This window comes from Rattus rattus, chromosome X (assembly GCF_011064425.1).
Source record: "Rattus rattus isolate New Zealand chromosome X, Rrattus_CSIRO_v1, whole genome shotgun sequence".
Lineage (NCBI taxonomy): Eukaryota > Metazoa > Chordata > Mammalia > Rodentia > Muridae > Rattus > Rattus rattus.
In genome coordinates, this window is record NC_046172.1 from 18,607,837 (window position 1) to 18,626,442 (window position 18,606).

General features: G+C 41.3%; 1 protein-coding gene across 2 annotated transcripts in view; it reads left to right on the forward strand.

Annotated features, from left to right (window-relative positions):
* The window catches only part of Klf8 (Kruppel like factor 8), a 173,240-nt gene that overhangs the window by 123,259 nt on the left and 31,375 nt on the right, over positions 1-18,606 (forward strand). Inside the window, exon 1 of one of the 2 annotated variants that reach the window (XM_032889653.1) lies at positions 11,247-11,423. The exons of the other annotated variant lie outside the window; for it this stretch is intronic. The gene's annotated coding sequence lies outside the window, so the exon portion shown is untranslated. Of the gene's footprint in view, positions 1-11,246; positions 11,424-18,606 lie in introns of those variants that run through there. 2 annotated transcript variants of the gene reach the window in all.

Consider the following 18,606-nt stretch of genomic DNA (forward strand, 5'->3'; position numbering starts at 1 on the left):
TCTGGTTGCTTGGCATTGTTGTACATATGGGGTCTCGAGTCCCCTTCAGCTCTTCCAGTCCTTTCTCTGATTCCTTCAACGGGGTCCCATTCTCAGTTCAGTGGTTTGCTGCTGGCATTCGCCTCTGTATTTGCTGTATTCTGGCTGTGTCTCTCAGGAGAGATCTACATCCGGCTCCTGTCTGCCTGCACTTCTTGGCTTCATGAATCTTATCTAGTTTTAGTGTGTGTGTGTGTGTGTGTGTGTGTGTGTGTGTGTGTGTGTGTGTGTGTGTGTGTGTGTGTGTGTGTGTGTGTGTGACATGTGGAGCAGGCTCTGAATGGCCATTCCTTCAGTCTCTGCTCTAACTTTGCGCCATATCCCTTCCTATGTATATATTTGTTCCCCCTTTTACGAAGGACTGAAACATCTGCATTTTGGTCATCTTTCTTCAGATTCACATGGTCTGTGGATTGTGTCTTGGGTAATTTGAGCTTTTAGGCTAATATCCACTTATCAGTGAGTATATACCATGTGTGTTTTTCTGTGATTGGGTTACCTCACTCAGGATGATATTTTCCAGTTCCATCCATTTGCCTACTAATTTCATAAAGTCATTGTTTTTGATAGCTGAGTAATATTCCATTGTGTAGATGTACCACATTTTCTGTATCCATTCCTCTGTTGAAGGACATCTGGATTCTTTCCAGCTTCTGGCTATTATAAATAAGGCTGCTATGAACATAGTGGAGCACTTGTCTTTGTTGTATGTTGGAGCATCTTTTGGGTATATGCCCCAGAGAGGTATAGCTGGGTCCTCAGGTAGTGGAATGTCCAATTTTCTGAGGAACCTCCAGACTGATTTCCAGAATGGTTGTACCAGTCTGCAATCCCACCAACAATGGAGGAGTGTTGCTCTTTCTCCACATCCTCGCCCGCATCTGCTGTCACCTGAGTTTTTGATCTTAGCCATTCTGACTGGTGTGAGGTGGAATCTCATGGTTGTTTTGACTAAACAACCTGATGACTAAAGACGAACATTTCTTTTGGTGTTTCTGAGCCATTCGGCATTCCTCAGCTGTGAATTTTTTGTTTAGCTCTGAACCCCATTTTTTAATAGGGTTATTTGTCTCCCTGCGGTCTAACTTCTTGAGTTCTTTGTATATTTTGGATATAAGGCCTCTATCTGTTGTAGGATTGGTAAAGATCTTTTCCCAATCTGTTGGTTGCCGTTTTGTCCTAACCACAGTGTCCTTTGCCTTACAAAAGCTTTGCAGTTTTATGAGATCCCATTTGTTGATTCTTGATCTTAGAGCATAAGCCATTGGTGTTTTGTTCAGGAAATTTTTTCCAGTGCCCATGTGTTCGAGATGCTTCCCCACTTTTTCTTCTATTAGTTTGAGTGTATCTGGTTTGATGTGGAGGTCCTTGATCCACTTGGGTTAAGCTTTGTACAGGGCGGTAAGAATAGATGGATCTGCATTCTTCTACATCAAAGCAGTGTCTTTATCAGGTGGCAAATGCTGATTGAAGCGATGCCACTGTGGAGAAAGACATTGGTTATTTCTGAAGGCCATTCTTGTAGCACATACTTAGTAACATTAGGTTCTGTCTTGAGACAGACACTTTTGAGAAATTTCTGACTTGAAATGGTCAGTCATTACTGCAATTCAAGATGGCAAATGTTGTCAGGAAAACCAATTAGAGATTAAAACTTAATTTATATCTATCTGATTGTTTTATGTATATGTACAGGTGAAAACATAAAATTGACCAGGACAATAATGTATGTCTAACTCATATTTCCCAATAATAAAAGTAATTTATGATCATTATGAAAAATAGTTTAAATTATGTAGCCCTGGCTGTATTGATAAAGTTAATTTACTTTTCCTTTTTCTCTCTCCCTTCCTTCCTTTTTCTTTTTAGCAGTTCTGGGGGATTGGACCAAAAACTTGGCTTCTCAGAATGAAGGAAGCTTATTCTCACTGCAATATATTACTATTCGTATTTCTTTCATATTCATATCTTCAGACAGGACTTTACTTAGCAGCCAAGACTGGATTCCAATTTGTGATTTTTCTGACTCTCAGGTATCTGTGATTATGGGCATGTGCCACTCTACATAGCTAAAAGCATAAATTCTGATGTCTGTGTATTGTATTTTTATGCTGCTATAATAGTATCGCTTATTGGCTAAATTCACATTTAGAGTTTATGCCTCATTGTTCTGAAACCTGGTACATATAAGATCAAGGATCTTTTTTCTTTTTTTTTCTTTTTTCTTTTTTTTTCGGAGCTGGGGACCAAACCCAGGGCCTTGTGCTTGCTGGGCAAGTGCTCTACCACTGAGCTAAATCCCCAACCCCAAGATCAAGGATCTTGTAGTAGCATCTTATAAGGCCTGTTTCCTGCTTTCAAGATGGTACTTTGTTGCTGCCCTTCCAGAAGGTGTGAGCATTTTCTTCATATGGCAGCAGAAATGGAAAGGAAGCAGGGGGCAAACCCTCTTCCTTAAGCTCTTTTTTTTTTTTCCGGAGCTGAGGACCGAACCCAGGGCCTTGTGCTTGCTAGGCAAGCGCTCTACCACTGAGCTAAATCCCCAACTCCCTTAAGCTCTTATATAAGAGTACTAATAGCTTTCTCAAGGACCCCCCCCCCCTAATACCGTCAGCTTGGGAATTAAGGTTTAAATATATGAGCTTGGAGAGACTGCACACAAAATCTGACCAGCAGTGTATTTGTTATAATTGCATTCTGCAGTTTAGCTACCTAATATCTTATTGTTGAGAACTAAATCTCTTCCCATTCTAAGTGTAAAGTGATCGTCTTTTGTCTTTATTTCTGTTTTTCTGTTAATAGACTTACGCCTTACACTTAATTACCTGGTAAACTAATATGCTAAAGCATCTTGGTTTTTCTGAGATGGCTTCACTGATTTGGGAGTCTATAATTTGTTATAAGTAGCTGAGATAGCAGATAGCAACCAGTGTGGAAATGATGTTAGAGATGTAGATTGAGCCAGTAGGAATGAGAAAGGGGAGAAGGGAGGGGTTGGGGATTTAGCTCAGTGGTAGAGTGCTTGCCTAGGAAGAGCAAGGCCCTGGGTGGTTCGGGTCCCCAGCTCCAAATAAAAAAAAGGGGGGGAGAAGGTGAGACATTTGAATGATAATAATGGAAAAAGTAGTATTGTCTGTATTTCTCCAGAGTTGAGTCTCAGGACCAATAAGGTGTAATTGAGTTCAACACAAACACAGGTTGTGAGTCCCTTATCCAAGTGCTTGGGAGTAGAAGTATTTTAGATTTCAGGGGTTTTTTTTCCCCTCGGATTTTGGAATATTTATATATTGATTGATATAATAATATATCTTGAGGTATGGGTTTTATACTTAAACATAAAGCATATCTTTGTTTCATTCTTATAGAAATAAAGGGTAATTTTATATAATATTGAATGAGAATGTATTTTTTGCATTTATATTTATTTAAGGCATATGTATGTGTGTACAAGTGTGCACATGTGTGGAAGTCAGAGAACTCATTGTGTGGAGTCAGTTTTGTCTCTTTATCATGCATGTGAGAGTCCTGGGTATCAAACCCAGTTCATCAGGTTAGTCAGCCAGCATAAGTGTGTGTTATTGTATTTTAACTACAATACTATGAGTGCAGGTGAGGGACATTTCCACTTGTCCTATCTAAGCACTCAAAATGTATCAGAATTCAGAGCATTTTAAAGTTCTGGGTTAGGGTTTCTTAAGCTGTAATAGCAAAATGTACTAGCACTCACTCTGTACCAAGTACACATATTGTTATAGTTCCTTCTTGGTGTCCTGCTTGGCAGCTTTTATATACATATACATGTACGTACATACATACACACACACACATATATATGTATGTATGTGTGGATGGACATATATATACATACACATATATATATATGTATTTACTACCATTGATGAAACTAAGACCCAGGTAGTTTCTCTAAGTTGTCTGATGCTACTTAATGCTACTTAATGCTACTAAGTGATGAAAGTGGCATTAGCATGCAGACACCTAGCTCTAAATTTTTTTTTTTTTTTGGTTCTTTTTTCAGAGCTGGGGACCGAACCCAGGGCCTTGCGCTTCCTAGGCAAGCACTCTACCACTGAGCTAAATCCCCAACCCCCTAGCTCTAAATCTTAATTATTACATTGTTCTAGCTTTCACTGGTTATTTGCCATGGTATAGACACTACACTCAAAAATGAAAAACACGAAGAAATTGAACTATTAAAACTAAACTCCTGACATCAAGGAGCTCATCATCAAATGAGTGTGATTGCACCCAAAAAGATCAATTTAATAAAATGGCGTGAGTCCTATGAGAGAGGTATGCACCATGATGCAAGAAGCAGAAGAAAGTCTTTTAGTACAAAGTGGGGGTTCAGGAAGTAAGGGCAGGTGGCTTTCCCTAAGTTCTGCATTGAAAATGGCATGCCCTATTACCAAGTCTGCCATGGCTGTAGGAGAAACAGACAAGTTTGATTTTATTTGTAGAGCAGGGTATTGAAATCCTCCTGTAAATCAGGTTGCCCATCCAATGAGTGAATTGTTTGACTAGGATAGTTAGATTCACACTGTCTTGCTGAAGAGCAATTATGTCTGAGTTACTCTCAGGAACTGCAACTGTATCTGTAGCATTATTTATGTATCAGCCTTTAAATGAACTTACTTTAATAAAAATGCATTTCTATGAAAATAGCATGACTGAAAATGGAAAGCCAGCTTTATTTGCCATAAATAGAAGGTAACCATCAAAATAAACACACAGTATGGGAAAATATTTATCTGTGTGTCACCCAAAATGGTGCTTCATGCAGTATTGGTATACATGCCACATGGTGAAAAACACCGAAATAACATCATCAGGCCTCAACATTCTGTAACTGGGATGAGTAACTCTTGTGAGGATATGTGTCTCCCACATTTTATTTTCAGCATCCCTGTGCATAGTTCCTCTACTTGGCCACACAGCCCTGACCATTTCAGTTGTGTGTTTCACCATGTAAACAGGTGTATCCCCATGGCATACTAATTAGACTCAAACCATTTATCTCATCATAGGCAGTGAGTTGCTGCTGCTAATCTGCCTGCCATACTCATTTACATTCATTGCTGTACTGACTTGAAAGAGTAATGCCCTGTCGTCCCTCCCTGTCAGGCTGCTTTAACTATGTCTGTCTTATTGACTTGAGGGATCTGCGACAATACAAGGCTCTTTGGCGAAACGGAGAATGAAAGAACTATGGGATAAAGCTTCAGCACTTTTAGTAGTGTGTGTTAAGAAAGATTCTAAGAACTTGCCATAGTTCTAAGCCCATTCAGATTTTTCCATTTTACTATTTGGGAGAAGCAATAAACTTATCCCAGGGTGTAGATCAATCTCTTACTTGTTTGGGGGACAAATAGGCCATATCCTTCTATAGGATATGATAACTGCTTATTGTGACTCTGGGGACCTAGCACTCCTGGATTAATTAGCTAAGTGATAAAGGAATTCCTATCCCATTTATGGATAATAATTTATAGGTACTTTTTTTTTTTTTTTTTTTCTTTTTTTTTTTTTTTTTTTTTCAGAGTTGGGACGAACCCAGGGCCTGCGCTTCCTAGGCAAGCGCCTACCACTGAGCTAAATCCCAACCCCTATAGGTAATTTCTTATGTTTATTTGTTTAATATGAAAGCAAGAGTTCAAGTCTTATACTGACTCGAATATATATATTCTAGGAAAAAGGCCAAGGATATTACCCCTTTCCTGCAGGTGAGGCTGAGGCTCCCAGTTTTTCTGGTTTGACTTGGTTGCTGACTATAAAGGAAGGCTCTTCCTTCTTCCAATTTATGGGTGTGGTAACTTCTGTAGTTTAAGTGGTATGAAAATCCATGGGCACCCAACACACGGGAGCCTAACACATACAGTACCACACCACCACCACCACCACCACCACCACCATCAACACAGCTAATTGCTTTTTACTCCATAAAGTTAGTAGCCAAGGCACAACTAAATTTATAGCAGTTTGTAGGAGCTACAGCTTGCCTGGGATGGTATTCTCCCAAGAGGATTTCAAATTCTGGCCATAGGTTCCGGAGTCACTGGACATTCCTAAGGTGAACTTAATCATGCCTCTGGATGTCTTAGAGCAAACTATTTGGTTACTGTTTTTGTAAATCAGTGTGCTTATGTGTTTAAGGTAAGTAAATACAAAGACTATATGGGCCATTGCTTCAACTTCTGCATCCAGAAAGGAGACTCAAAGTTCAGAGGTTCCATTGTTAAGAGTACTACCTCTTGTTAACCTTTGAGAGCTTCCTTTATGCCAAGGACTGTGCTTTGTAGGGTATAATCTCACCAGAGCTGAGGTAGGATTTTTAAGGACTGATTGCTGATAGGACTATGGAGACAGTAAGAGAAAAAGTTTGGTTCCTTTCATTCTGGGAAAGAAGCCCGGAAGTTTAACATCGATAGTCACTGCAGAAACCTCCTTTGTGTGTTAATCTTTTTGACAGTTCTGGGAAGTAAGAACTAACAGAATCTCTGTAAAAGAAATCCTTGGGGTTGGGGATTTAGCTCAGTGGTAGAGCACTTGCCTAGCAAGCGCGCAAGGCCCTGGGTTCGGTCCCCAGCTCTGGAAAAAACAGAAAAAAAAAAGAAATCCTTATGGAAACCGATGCTTAGAGAGGTGGAGAGCTTTCACTCAATGTCAATGATTATAAACCAGGCTTCCTCGTCTTTTGCCAGTTCTTCTCTTCTGAGCTAAATAGATAGACCTCTTCCGAAGTCCTTATCCTTTGCTGCCAGTAACCTTAGTGTTATCCTCTGAAACGCAGGAGGAACTCAATGCTGGTTCAACATTAGCAGGAAGGCAAAAGGTCTCCTTCTAGCTGATCTTGCCAGGAGACAATACCCCCTGGGGAACTACAAAGAGGAGAAAAGAGGGGGGGGGAGGCATCTTGTTCTACTAGGTCTGAGCAGGTATTGTTTTTGGGTGATAGCCTTGTTGTCTTCAAGACAACAACAACGTGAGGGCATTTTTTCTTCTGTGCCACTTGGCTTCCCCCTCCTGGCCCCAGACTGCTTTTACCCTGCTGGACCCCCTCTGTTCCCTCCCTGGTCTTGTCCAGACCCTTACTTATCACCCACCCTGTTTTGTCATCCTCTGCTGTACCTTTGTACCTTCTCCTTAGCCCCAGGCCTTGAAGTATTTGTAAATTGTTGTTTTTCTGTGGGAGCAGTGGGGGTAAAGGCCTCCTCCTAAGGCTTTTCCTCCTCTTTTCCCCTAGCCCTCATTCTGGGCTCTACTTCCAGTTTGTTACCTGGCATTCTGGAGGCGGAAGAGAAGCAAGAAAAGGAAAAGGAAAAAAGGCAGTAAGAGCAGCATCTTGTGACACCCAGGTGTCTACAGACTTCTTGAAGGCCATCTTTTATTATGTCCAGTATGTAATTTAACACTCTGCTTTACTCATGTAGAGGAGAGTTCAAGCTGCTTCGTCTCCCTTATGCTTCCAGTGAAATGACAGATGTTGAAGATACTGAAGGTTGCTAGTTGCTTTATTTTATTAAGCTGCTTAAGTAAAGTGGCACCCATGGTGCTTTCTAGAATGAAGGAACACTACAACATCTAGTTCGTTCTTCATGTTCACTCCCTCACAACTTAATATCTGACATAAATGACCAAAGGGTACACCTAGCCTAGATAAAAGTATGTTGGTACTCAGTACGCTTCATTAACTAAATGGATGGAAAAGGGGACGATAAAGATCCTTGAGTTTATTTATCCAAGGTTTAATCAGAATTTGCCCATCCAATACAGTTTTCTATACAAATGCAGTTGAGGCAGACAAAAACAGGGGTGTAAAAAAAATTAGATCTCCAGAAAAAAACATTTAGCGAGAATATAAAATGTTCAGCTATCTTCAAGTGGACAGACACATCTTCTTGAACCTGCATAGATTGAACAAAGAATTTACCATGACCAAAGGGTATACCTAACCTAGATAAAGAATTCTAGTGGTTATTGATGGCAGAATTTATTACAGAATTCTACTTAACTTCGTTTTTCACATCACAAAAGTGTGTTTGTCTTTGATATAAACAGTTTTACATCCTTGAGTCTAAAACCTTCTGTCATTACTGAAAATAGCCTTGGACTAGTGAAATATCCTTTTCTTAAAAGCAATATTTACTAGATTTTATGCATTAAAAACATAAGGATTCAAGGTATAATGTAACCTGTTTTAAAGAAGAATATGTAGAGTTGTACGTTATGTGGCTCCCTCTTAAAACATCTTGCCTTGTAAGTGAGGCAGGTGTGTAGGCAGTGGTGGAAATATGGTATAGAGAGATAATGAGGCATTTATAAAAACACCTATAACAGGGACATTGTTTCACATAGCATATACCTGCTGTTTAATCTTTGTCCCTTGATTTCTACAAATGAAAAAGATAGCACCGATACCTATGTATACCACTGTCAGAAAGTTTCAGTGAGGCTCAGAACAGAACAGAGTTCAGCACATAGGCACTGCTTGGTAACTATTGTTGATAATAATATCCAGCATGTACATTACATACCTACTAACACCTGATGCGTAACCAGGACTCTATAGTGTAGTAATAAGGAGAAGCACTTATAACAACACATTAGGTACCTTCTGGAGGTGCAGAAGGAAATGGTCAGTTCTTCCAAATGAAATAAGGAGAGGAGATGACCTTTACTTGGTCCTTTTGAAAAAGTGAGCAGAGTTTAGGCCATGTCAGACAAAGAAGGTGAGGCGTCGAAGGTAAGGCGTCTCGTGGCCTAGAGATTGGGAAAAGCCTGGGCTTATCGGGGATTTGGAATCCAGTAGAGCAGCAAAACCCCTGCTGCTTGAGATACAGGCAGGGTCCAGATCATCACAGCTAGTTAAAGGACTCTGAGCTACTGCCTTGAACGTTTGGGTAGTTGGTGAACTACTGGTGGAGAACCAATTGTTTGGGAGGGAAGGAAAAGAAGACGTTTACAACATCTGAGCAGAAATAGCAACTAAGCAAATGGACATACATCCTGGGTACATACTTGCCATCACCCCAGGCTTTTTTTTAAACTTTTTTTTCAAATCTGGAAATGACTGTATTCCTGAAACTAGAACCAGAGAGGCTGAGGCAGGTGAGTGGTGAGTTTGAGGACAGCCTAGGCTGTATTGGCCTGAGCTCTATCATAAGATTACCTCCTATTTCAAATAAACAAACAACAACAAGAAGAAACATCATGAGCTGGGAATCCAACTAAGTGGTAGAATGCTTGTTTAGAATACACTAGGCCCTGAATTCAATCTCCAGTAGTCCCTGATGGGACATAAAAATATAGTGCTACCTGCCATCTAGGGTCGTTTTGAGGAATAAAGGAAAATTGAAGACTCTAATGGTACCTGGCCCAGTGAACTGCCCATGTGGGGTGCTGAAAACATGGGACCTATTATTATTTTTCTTGCTTGGCTGCTCCTTCTGTTCCTCTGCGCGAGCTCTCTCTCTCTCTTTCCTCTTCCTCTTCCTCCTTCCCCTACTCTTTCTCCTCCCCCTCCTCTTCCTCCTTCCCCTACTCTTTTCTCCCTCCCTCCCTTCCTCCTTCCCCTACTCTTCTCCTCCCCCCTCCCTTCCTACTTCCTCCTTTTCCTCCTCCTCCTTCCCCCCTTTAAAAGAATTGTGGTAGGGAAGAGGCACTGGAAGGAGGCTGTGACTGTCTGTGACTTCCTGGGTTTCCCTTAAAATGAACTAGAGGCAGACTTTAAGGCTAGGATAAGGAAATGCTGGAAACGTGGTGGCTTCTATTCTATGGATCCAGTTCTTTAGGGATGTTAGCCAGTGCTTAGCTGAGAGATGTTCTCAGGGTTGAGAACTCTATTCTTAGAGAGCTGCTAGCTGGGAGACTCAGAAAGCCTTCCTGAACTCTCCTTGCCAGGGCTACTGGGTATTGGCAGTCCATGTTCAACTCATCTTTACCTTCTTTCTTCTCGCCTCCTATCTATTGCTAAAAAATTCACCCAGCTCTAATCTCCTTTCCTCTTAAGCTTCATCCCTAAAAAGACACTGTGACCCCTCTGTCCTTGCTAGTGTCACATGTTGCCATGGAGAACTGGGAGGCTTGAAACCTGGTTTACATTTACCATTTTACTGGCACTCCCATTCTGCTTCCCTTTTCTTCCCAGACATATCTATTCCCAACTCTGCACCTTCTCAACCTCCTCTGAGATTTAAACCTGGGTGGATAGGTGACCAAGTAGTATGCCTGAAAATCTCTAAGCCGAAGACTACTAAGGATGCACTGAAAAGGCTTTTAGTCCTACCTGCAGCTGCGGGAGGCCAACTGAGAAGGCCGCCAGGGGAGAGACAGCTCCGAGCTCCTAGGTCCTGCCCCACCCCCTCCTCTGTCCCTCCGCCTTTTCTGCCCCACCCATATCCAACCCCTCCTACTCCACTCCCCTCTAGCGGCCACTTGTCCTTTTTAAGGAACTCCACCCTAGGTGGAGTCCTCGTGGTAGTCTCACCTCTCTTCTGGGCCTAGTCTGACACAGAAAGAGCTATGTACTCCATCTGCTCAGATTGCCTGGCGAGAGCACCAGGCTTTGACCCGCGGGTGCGGTATACCAGCGGGGCAGCCAGGTACCACCGAGAAGTCTCTCAGGCGCGGTCCTGCAGGAGTGCCTCCCACTCGCGTGGGAGTCCCTGCCTTGGGCCGGTGTTTTCCTATATATTTCGACCAATCGCAGGCGTCTTTTCCTCCTTTCTTTTTAGGAAGGCGCCGGGTGTGCAGCACTAACCGCTGCGTGGAGGGGATCCTCTGGCGCTGTCTCCTTGTGGGTCTTCACTGACTCCCTCCCTCTCTCTCTCAACTTTGCGTTCAAGTCGTGATCTAAGGTTTGGGTGCTTTGCTGGGGACCCCGCCCGGACTCTCTAGGCGAAGGTTTGAGGAGTTCTGAGGTGGGTGGAGAATGGGCTTGGCCGGAACTGAATCGGTTGAGGTAAAAAGGGGAACGCAGGAGCTTAGCGTTGGCCACTTGCCCCGGAGAAGCTGCTGTATTTTTTAGCCAGGAAGGCTGCAGGGGAGGATTCTTTTTAGAAGTCGGCCCACTGCCCGGATTCGGGGCTTGATGCTTGAAAGCTTTGTTTCCCTTTGTTCTGAGGGGTGGCCCAGCTGGTCTAAATCGACTCCTCCTTTTTTCGTTTTCCCATCCTTTCCAGCCTGAGAAAACAGGGAGGTGGGGGGGACCAAGGAAGAGAAGACTAAAGCGCGTTACCAGGCGCGCTGTCAGACATGGGCGGGTGCAAGGGGAACAGCTGCCTTGAGATCAGCTCTGGAGTATGAGTCTCTGAGAGGACTGCGTGAGCTCCGGACACTTCAGGAGTCGTTGGCTAGAGGCATAGGCGGTAAGTGACTCGGGGAAAGAAACACTCTCATGTCTTCAGTCTAGGTTCCGATCCCCACCCCCCCACCCCTCGCGCGTGCCAACCGCACACACCCACTTGTCTTTGGGTTTTAGCAGTGAAGTGGGATGGGGGAGATGAGCAAGCAGAAGGGGGTAAGAACATTATGTAGAATCAAATTAAACTCAGTGGAAAATGACTTCCCTTAAGGATCGTAGAGACTAAGAGGAAGGGTACTTCAGGGGGCCTTGTGGAAGAATTGGAAGGGGACACGAATGGATAGGTTTGTCTAGTTCAATCTGTCCTGTCTAGGCACTCTCGATCCTCCTTAAGTGGTAAGGTTTGTTTTAACCCTGTACATCCAAAGTCTCCGCGCGAGAGAAGAGGATTTGGAGGAGCACTGATCCCACTTACGTCACCCCCTCCCTTCCCCCAAGCAGTAGCAGGTACCTAGAGATGCTTTAAAAAAAAAAAAAAAACAGGAGGAGGAAAGGAAGAGTTAGGTTGGAGCCTGTCCTCCTGGTGCTGACAGCCAGATCCTTTCTGCTAAGGAGCTGCTTAGGGCATGTCCCTTTTAAGGAGGGCTGGGCTTGGTTGCAGGAAGAAGCCAAAGCCCTATCTAGGCTCTTTAAGATGTGGCCAAGGGGTTCCTGTAGGTGGAAGATCAGCCAGAAATGCTGACTACTTGAGCAAAGGGACTTGCTTAGCCACAAGGTGAAGCTTTTTGTACTTTTTTTGACCCTAAGAATTTTGTAGAAACTAAACCATGTCCTAACAGGTGGCCAGGGGAACAATACTTTATTTTCTCTAATATTGTTGTAATTGCGGAAAAAATTCTAAAGTACTAGTATGTCATTTAGTGTAATAGTGATGGAGAAAAAAGAAAAAGAGCCTCATCTCTAGAATTGGATTTTAATCTGAAGATAGTTGGTTTGTGATAATAAAAAGATGTACTTTGAACCCCTCCTACCTACCAGCACGAACTAGTTGTATTGACCATGTACCTTGCTTTTCTCCTCTGAGGGATGCATATTAAAAATTCTTATTCAGAAGGTATATATGATACAGGTTGTCTTTATACTCTCGCTTATTCTTCACGCGCCAGTTTTTCCCGCCTGGTTTTTCTGCTCAGTTGCTGTAGACTTTTGTACTTCTATGTCCTTAAAGCCACATTTGTGACAAAGTGAAGGAAGGCTCTGTGCAGTTTGAATAGCTTGCTCAAAGACAGGCTAAAATATATGCCTTATTTATTTGTGATTTAACATTGTTCCCACTGGATTTTATCAGCTGCAAGAAAAAAGGCCACTAATCTGCCTATCTTCTGATTCTTTGGTTAGTTTAACCAAGACGATGTAACAAGCAAGACCTTTGGATATCAAACCAGTGGCTCACAAGTGACTTCATCCTCTTCAAAGTTCAAAGGGGTAACCCTTATGAGAGAGGCATTAATCCTTGGAAACTGTTGGTGAGGCAGGCTAGGCACATGCCTTTAGGTTAGCTTAGAGGACAGATAGGCAAGATGCAGGAAGGGTGGAAATAAACTTCCAAAGTGTAAGTGACAAAAATAACTGCCCAGTCTGTTCTGAAGACCAAATTGCATAAAGGCTCTCCTTTCTTAGAACTCTCTTGCTTTCAGAGCAGCCAACCTCAGCTTTGCAGTATGTGCATTTTAGAGATGGGCCTTTTAGTGGTTCCTGCTGGTTGTTTTTGGTTTCTTTGTTTTTTAAATTTCCAAGTTACTGCTTACTAGCTGTTAGTCTTTCTAGAATGACTATTTCTTGTGCGAGGAGGTGGAGTTTGGCTACTCCTTTGTTTTTTCCTCTGGCAGGGGCTCAGTAATCTTTAGATGTTTTCTTTATTTCTTATTTTATTATTTTTACTTACATGTTTTTGTATGTGTGTAAGTAAATGCTGCATGTGTGAAGAAGCTAGAATTATGGGTAATTGTGAGTTGCCCAACATGGATGCTGGCAACTGAACCTGTGTTCTCAGGAAGAGCAAAAAGTACTGTTAACCTGTAGCTATAGCTCCGCTGCAATGCATCTATATGTTTACCTTGGTTTGGAGTCAGTTGTACATTATGGGCTCACTTAAACTGTTGAATGAAGGAAGAGTACCTTTTTAATACAGAATTCATTTAGCAAACTGACATGCTGAATGTTAGGTTCTGAGTGGAAAAAAGGTGGTTTTTTCCCCTCAGCAGACATTGAAACCAGGATCTGGGATATTATTGGCGTTTTTAAAAATGGCGACAGGGTGTAGTCAAGCTGGCATTGAACTCTCAATCCTTTTCCCTGAGCCTCCTGGGTGCTCAAACTTATCACGACAAACTGTTGAAACCACTGAAAAGTTTTTAAAGTGCATTTTCTGTTTGAATTATTTTCTTTATCCTTCCACAGTATTCTCATTCTTATTTAAGTCCTACTAATGTCCCTGTCTTCTACAGATCTTCCTTGTCCTGCCAGCTATTGTTCAGATAGCGCTATAGGTTCTTCTATAAGACAAATAAACTGTCTTATAATATGCTTGATTTTATGTGTCCTGATAAGTATTTATAGCATTACATCCATCATTCATTCCTACTTAAAATTCATTATTATGAAAACTTTATTTTCTTTTGCATCTGTAAATAGTGGTTTGAAGTACTACATGATTGTTCCTGAATTTTCTGGGAACTTGATCACTGTCTGCTGCACTTTTGCTTATTTGTATTTATAACTAAGCCCCCAGTCCCCTTTGAGACTCAGAGCTAGTGGATGACACTCAGTACCCTAGTGTCTTCATAGCATTTAACCTTTCCCTTACAACCTTTCCCCTTGCAAACACTTGGTACATATTTTGTGAGATTATGATCTAAGGTCTTACTCTTTTTTTTTTTAGTTTTTTTTGAGACAGGGTTTCTCAGTACAGCCCCTGCTGTCCTGGAACTTGCTTTATAGACGGGCCTGGTCTCGCAATTCACAGATCTGCCTGTCTCTGCCTCTGGAGTGCTGGGCTTAAAGGTGCTCGCCACCACCGGTCCTGTCTAAGGTCTTATTCTAAACTGCTTTTTGGTAAGTGAAGAGAAACTGATCAGTGTGGTTGACTTAATGGATCATCTGTTTGGTTTTCTTTCTAGCTTACATATGGATATCATTTATTTTGATTTTATAAGTAGAAGTTAGATTTCTGATTTGTTTTTGAACCATGACTCAACTTTATCCCCTAGCCTCATTCCTTATTTCTAAAATGATGTGGTACTTAATGGTTACAAATAATGTATTGAAATGAAGAATTTCACCAGTTTTGTGGTTTTAAGGGTGTTTACTTTTTAATGTCATTGTATACCTGAAGGGAGAAAGGTAACAGGAAGTTAGATATAAGTCTCCAGAACTTGTTAGATGTTCTGTATATAATATATTAAAAATGGTGTATTTAGATTTTTTAAAGTTCAATGGATTTTTTCATGTTAAGAATTAAAGGGCCTTTATACATGCTACATAAGTGTTCTACCGCTGAACTACCTCCCTAACCTGTGAGAGTTTGAAGGTGTAACCATGTTGCTCTAGTACCTTCTTTTAAGATATTTCAAACATGCCTGCTGGTAGTGGTGGTGGTACAAGTGTTAATCCCTAAACTCACGGAGGCAGAGCTAGGCGATCCTGTAAGTTCTAGGACAATCAGTGCTACACAGAGAAACCCTGTGTCAAAAACAAATAAAAAGATACTTCAAACCACTTACATTACCATTTCTAAAATAGAACCTATTTTTTTTCACCACTAGACTTAACCAAGGCTCATACCACACTTTTCCCCTTTCCATCTCCTTGTTTCTACAACTAGCCATTATGATAACCTTGGCAAAGTTACTTAAACTATGCATTTGAGTGTTCTCCTCTGTGAACTGGAGATCGTCATAGAAACTACTTGAGTGCCATTGAGGAACATAATTGCTTTAATCTTGTGAAAACACTTTCAGAATTTATGAAAGTATAGTAAGCAGTGAGAAAATGGGGTTTGAGTTGTGTTCTCATATCTTACCCACAAAATATAGGGTTTTCTGTCTTTCATTATCCTAAAATCTGCCACGACCTTAATTTTGAACAGAGGCTTAAATAATTACCCATATATATGATTTGCAATTCACATAAATGTTTTATTGCCCTAAACTTAACCTTTGAAAGATTATTTTCTTTTTCTTTTCTTTTTTTTTTTTTCGAGTTGGGACCGAACCCAGGGCCTTGCGCTTGCTAGGCAAGCGCTTTACCACTGAGCCAAATCGGCCAACCCTATTTTATATCTTAATGGATGCATTTTGAATTGATGATGCTCTGTATAGCTCACTTTATAAACAAAAGGCTATATAGTGAAAATTCTTCTTATTCATTGTGGAGATATTTAGAAGTATGTCTAAAGATTTATTTATTTACTTAATGGCGAGGCGCCACACTGTAGCTGTCTTCGACACCCCAACCCATTACAGATGGTTGTAGCCACCATGTGGTTGCTGGGAATTGAACTCAGGACCTCTGGAAGAGCAGTCGGTGCTTCAATCCGCTGAGCCATCTCTCCAGCCTCTCTGAAGTATTTCTCAAATAATGAATAATACATATATTACTCTAACATTTTTTGTTTTTGTTTTTTCACTTTTTGCTAAATTGGGTATTTCTTATTTACATTTGATTTTCCTTCCTTCTGGTTTCGCCATCATCCCCTAACTCTCCCTCTTTCCTTCTATGGGTGTTCCTTTCCCATCCTCCCCATTACCTCCCTCCCCACAAGAATCATGTTCACTGGGGGTTCAGTCTTAGCAGGACCAAAGGCTTCCCCTTCCACTGGTGCTCTTACTAGGCTATTCATTGCTACCTATGCAGTTGGAGACCAGAGTCCCTGAAGTCTTTAGTAGTGGTTGAAGCCTTGGCATTGTTGTACATGTGGGTCTCAACCCTTTCAATCTCTTTCCAGTCCATTTTTCTTGAATCTTCAACGGGTCCCGCTTCAGTTCAGTGGTTTGTTGATGGCATTCGCCTGTAATTGCTGTATTCTGCTGTGTCTCCCAGGAGATCTACATCAGGTTCCTGTCGGTCTGCAATTTCTTTGCTTCATCCATCTTATCTAGTTTGGTGGTTATATGTATGGGCCACATGTGGGGCAGGCTCTGAATGGGTGTTCCTTCAGTCTCTGTTTTAATCTTTGCCTCTCTCTTCCCTGCCAAGGGTATTCTTGTTCCCCTTTTAAAGAAGGAGTGAAGCATTCACATTTTGATCATCCGTTTTGAGTTTCATTTGTTCTAGGCAATCTAGGTAATTCAAGCATTTGGGCTAATAGCCACTTATCAATGAGTGCATACCATGTATGTTTTCTGTGATTGGGTTAGTTTTACCAAGATGATATTTTCCAGTTCCAACCCATTTGCCAATGAATTTCATAAACCCTTGTTTTTTGATAGCTGAGTAATATTCCATTGTGTAGATGTACCACATTTTCTGTATCCATTCCTCTGTTGAAGGCATCTGGGGTTCTTTCCAGCTTATGGCTATTATAAATAAGGCTGCGATGAACATAGTGGAGCACGTGTCTTTTTTATATGTTGGGGCATCTTTTGGGTATATGCCCAAGAGAGGTATAGCTGGATCCTCAGGTAGTTCAATGTCCAATTTTCTGAGAAACCTCCAGACTGATTTCCAGAATGGTTGTACCAGTCTGCAACCCCACCAACAATGGAGGAGTGTTCCTCTTTCTCCGCATCCTCGCCAGCATTTATTGTCACTCTGAGTTTTTGATCTTAGCCATTCTGACTGGTGTGAGGGAAATCTCAGGGTTGTTTGATTTGCATTTCTGATGACTAAAGATGTTGAACATTTTTTTAGGTGTTTCTCAGCCATTCGGCATTCCTCAGCTGTGAATTCTTTGTTTAGCTCTGAACCCCATTTTTTAATAGGGTTATTTGTCTCCCTGCGGTCTAACTTTTTGAGTTCTTTGTATATTTTGGATATAAGGCCTCTATCTGTTGTAGGATTGGTAAAGATCTTTTCCCAATCTGTTGGTTACCGTTTTGTCCTGACCACAGTGTCCTTTTTGCCTTACAGAAGCTTTGCAGTTTTATGAGATCCCATTTGTTGATTTTGATCTTTTAGAGCATGACATTGGTGTTTTGTTCAGGAAATTTTTTCCAGTGCCTATGTGTTCCAGATGCTTCTCTAGTTTTTCTTCTATTAGTTTGAGTGTGTCTGGTTTGATGTGGAGGTCCTTGATCCACTCGGACTTAAGCTTTGTACAGGTGGGTGATAAGCATGGATCGATTCGCATTCTTCTACATGTTGACCTCCAGTTGAACCAGCACCATTTGCTGAAAATGCTATCTTTTTTTCCATTGATGGTTTTGGCCCTTTGTCAAAAAATCAAGGGACCATAGGTGTGGGTTCATTTCTGGGTCTTCAATTCTATTCCATTGGTCTATCTGTCTGTCTCTGTACCAATACCATGCAGTTTTATCACTATTGCTCTGTATTTGAAGTTTGAGTTCAGGGATAGTGATTCTCCTGAAGTTCTTTTATTGTTGAGGATAGTTTTAGCTATCCTGGGTTTTTTGTTATTCCAGATGAATTTGCAATTTGTTCTGTCTAACTCTTTGAAAAATTGGATTGGTATTTTGATGGGGATTGCATTGAATCTGTAGATCGCTTTTGGTAAAATGGCCATTTTTACTATATTAATCCTGCCAATCCATGAGCATGGGAGATCTTTCCATCTTCTGAGGTCTTCTTCAATTTCCTTCTTCAGAGTCTTGAAGTTCTTATTGTACAAATCTTTTACTTGCTTGGTTAAAGTCACACCGAGGTACTTTATATTATTTGGGTCTATTATGAAGGGTGTCGTTTCCCTAATTTCTTTCTCGGCTTGTTTCTCTTTTGTGTAGAGGAAGGCTATTGATTTATTTGAGTTAATTTTATACCCAGCCACTTTGCTGAAGTTGTTTATCAGCTTTAGTAGTTCTCAGGAACTTTTGGGATCACTTAAATATACTATCATAATCATCTGCAATAGTGATATTTTGACTTCTTCTTTCCGATCTGTATCCCCTTTTGACCTCCTTTTTTGTTGTCTGATTGTCTGGCTAGAACTTCAAGAACTATAATATTGAATAAGTAGGAGAGAGGGCAGTTTTGTTAGTCCCTGATTTTAGTGGGATTGTTCTAAGTTTTCT